The sequence below is a fragment of the Rhipicephalus sanguineus genome, chromosome 6 (assembly GCF_013339695.2).
Source record: "Rhipicephalus sanguineus isolate Rsan-2018 chromosome 6, BIME_Rsan_1.4, whole genome shotgun sequence".
In the NCBI taxonomy this organism is placed as follows: domain Eukaryota; kingdom Metazoa; phylum Arthropoda; class Arachnida; order Ixodida; family Ixodidae; genus Rhipicephalus; species Rhipicephalus sanguineus.
Window position 1 is genome coordinate 132,176,638 of NC_051181.1, and position 3,669 is coordinate 132,180,306.

The window sequence follows — 3,669 nt, forward strand, 5'->3', positions numbered from 1 at the left end:
AAGGCAGCGAGCTGCACGACAAAAGTTTCGACGCACGATTCCTTACTGTGTGTGAATAACGTTTTTTTTCTCTCCGCAGTGTTTGGACAAACAAACCAGTCTGAAAGGTCCCCACTGCGTCGCCTTTTGTACTGTATGCTTGTGCTGGCTGCCCCGACTTCAGGTCCCCCTACCCTAAACAATCTTCAGCGCCTATGCCCCGCCGCTTTCAGCCGGTCTAAGGCGTCCGTACTGTTGAATTGATTTCATACTTATGTTTTGCAGAAGGCTACACTGCTGTGTAAAACCGTTATTATGTTCTTTCTCGCTGCTCCCATTCCTCATTCACCGCAGCTCAATTGCTCGGTTTCTGTCTCCACACATCTCTTGCCTTTACCTTCGCTCAACCATCGTGCACAGTAATCGTCTTTCTGTCTCTCTTTCTTTCTTTTGTTAGTTCTTTCTGTTGTTTAGCCATATGCACAGCTCGTGTGTGTGTCTACGGAAGCGTATGCAGGTGCGCCAGGTACAACACATCGGCCCTGACACCTGTTTTATTTCCTTGGACTGCTTGTAATCACAAAGAAGTGTGTTTCGTTTTTCCTCGACGCTTTCGGTCGGTCGCCACAAGGCGGAAACTGATGACAAAATTCCTGTTGTTCTAGGAATGCATTGTTATACCGGCTTGAGAAAGAGACAAATATAGACAGTCCTTTTGTGAAAGGCGGTGCATTTAGCTGGCGAACAATCACCTACAGAACGCTCTGCAGTGGGTGGGAATACGTAACAGAAAGATCCCAGAAGGACGAGGTGAAGAAAAAGAAAACAAAAACTGTGTAACGGCAACGCAGGTATAGATGTTGGAACCGAGGGTCAAGCACACCTTTCGGTCAGTGCTTAATTAATTGCTACACTAGCTATTACGAACGTTTGACAATTAATAAAGAGACATCATCAGCAAGGACTTAGAGGATGAAAGAATGGATATGCATCGCTGATAGTGTCTTCAACGCTAAAAAAAATCTATATAACACACGTGATGCATTGATACAAAGCTAACCCTTCAGCGATGGAGTTAATTAAGTGATATGCGAATACAACTAGTTGTGATGCGTGCGACGTTCGTTATTGTCATCCCCTGCAGCATGTAACCTTATGCAACACTTATGTTTACGGAGCGCGCAGGTCACAGCTTAAAACGTATGTATCGTTTGTGTTTGTATACCACCGCGGTCACAAATTGTACGCTGCAACACACAACAGCACTTCCTGATGATGAGACCTGTCAGGCTCCGACTCATGCTCGATGTTAATGTAGGGAACGAGAGGTTTACGCAACAAACATCTCAGTGCACTGTTAGACACAGTAGTAATGAGAACTAACAGACAATAATGCCAAGGAAAGTATAGGGGATGTTATTTGTAGTAATCAGGATATAAATGTGCACTGAAGTCATTTATACTACTCGTGTCGTAGGTTGCGCTATGTCTAATGAGCTGCTACGAGTCGTTCCCAAGGCGTTGGACGGGGCTAGTTGGTACATGGTCACAAAGGATAAAAACCAGCGGAAAACACAGGACACAGTGAAAAGAAGACGGGACAGGCAGGCTGGTACGAGTCGTTCATCCGCGCTTCTCTATGTGGACGGAGCCGACAGCAGCAAAGTTAGCGCGCTGTCACCGAACCCCTGGTGACCACTTCGATTGAACCGGTCCCCGCAGCCTACGCTGATCGACTCGCATCAATGCCGACAGGGGGAGAGAACCCCAATATTCGGATCGGCTCGTTGTCGCCTAGCGGTCATGCCGGCAGGAAGTTGACGTCCCGGCTTGTCGCTCCCAACGTCCACGCGACCGACCGGCCGGCGCGAATTCGTTCCCGCAGCGTCCTCCCGTTCTTTGTCTCGTCTCCCGTGCGCCCCCAACTCAACTCCTGACGCGACGACCCACCTCGAGTACTGAGCAGCCGCCGGAGGGCCAGCAGGCGGAGCTCGCGCGACGGGTCCTGCGGAGCAGCCCGGCAGGCAAAAGCAAGAGCCGTGCCGATTAATTCTTGACCGCAAGCAATCGTTTGTCATGGAAGAGGCGAGCGAGGAAGGCGAGGCCAGGGCGACCATTTCCGTCGCTCCTGCTGCACCCATCCCAGCAGAGCAGGAAGATAGATGATGCCGGAGGGAGGGGAACGCAAGAGCGCTGCGAAGAGTCCAGAGAGGCGGCAACCCCCCTCAAGGTCGTTACCTGCTGGTCATCGCAGACGCGTGCCACGGTGCCTGCCAGAGCTGGCGCGCACGTTCTAGCAGCTTGCAGGGCTTGGTTCGCCTTGCACCCGTCTTTTTTATCCATGAGGCGCAGGCGAAAGAGCCGGACAACTACGATTTGCTTCCGGCCATTCCAGAAGATCGGCGATCGCCTTGTTGCCTCTAAACACGAGCGCGGGCTGCCTTCCTCGTCAGCCATACACCTTACAACCTACTCTTTCTCATCCTCTTTGCCCCGCGTTTTATAGCCCCGGCCGTTTAAGTACCGCTATTCCGACGGTGATAGAATCCTCCGAAGAGGCGCCGATTCAAGCCCAGCTCTTCTTTCCGAAAAGGACCATGATCCCTGGTGAATGGGAGGGACGGAAGAGCACGGAATATTATCATTGCTTCGTGGCGCTCGCGAGGTACTACTTGTAGCCTGCCTATATCTTTTTTTATCTTTTGTTCTCATCATTCGCGTGTTCATATAGAAACGCATGCTAGTGACCTCCAGGTGATATCCTCGCGATGCACAAGAGAGCAGCGACGTCATCGGTGCTGCTCAGCGGGCCGCACGAACACGCACGCGAGCCGAAGATTCAAGGAAGGATATGATAAAGGAGTACGGGGCAAGAGAATAAGAGCAGCACGTGCCCTACGGTAGTTCTATACCGCGTGCATCATGCAATGCGCGCAGCGTGGTGAGGTGCATCCCCCGTACCCACTGCGCCAGCGAGGCACGCAGCTTGCGTGCGGAGTTATTGCTCCGCAGGGGGCGCGCGCCTGGCACGGGCCACGAGCGAGCCGCCAAGAAACCCATGAGGGAGAGGTGGGCGTGGATGCAGCACTACCTAGGAAGGCACACCTACTAACTGCAAGGAAGCTACGGTGCGTACGAAGAGAGCGAGAGAGATTAAAGACAAGAGAAATAGAAGACGAATAAGTTGAAGAAGGAGAAGAAAAAAAAAGGACGAAATCAATGATAATACGAACGAAGGAATGAAAGAAGCGGTCGAGCTAGTGAGGGGTCAAGGTGTCAGCACGCGCAGATTTCCTGACCACCAATAACTGATGGGCATGGCCGGTGGCGTGCGCAAGCGCTTCAGCCTCTGCAGAAAGAAGTTTGTGCTCGCTGCACGAACACTGAGGATGCGAGCTGAAGAGAGAAGGGGGGGGGGAGGGGGAGGTTGAGAGATTGTATATATGTTGTTGCTGATGTTGCTGGGCGAGTCCCGTCCAGCAACAACAACAATAACGCCCAAGCGGAACCTCGTGGCAGCTAGAAGCCACGGTCGAGGAACAGGTCCCGGCAGCACGCATCCCATTGGTCGTGCCTCGTCCGGGCACGTTGTCCTCCCTGCTTCATACCCACCTTGTTCTTCCGGCGGTGTGTTACACAGATCGCCCTCCTATAGTACGGCGCATGCATACACAGATCGCCCTCCTATAG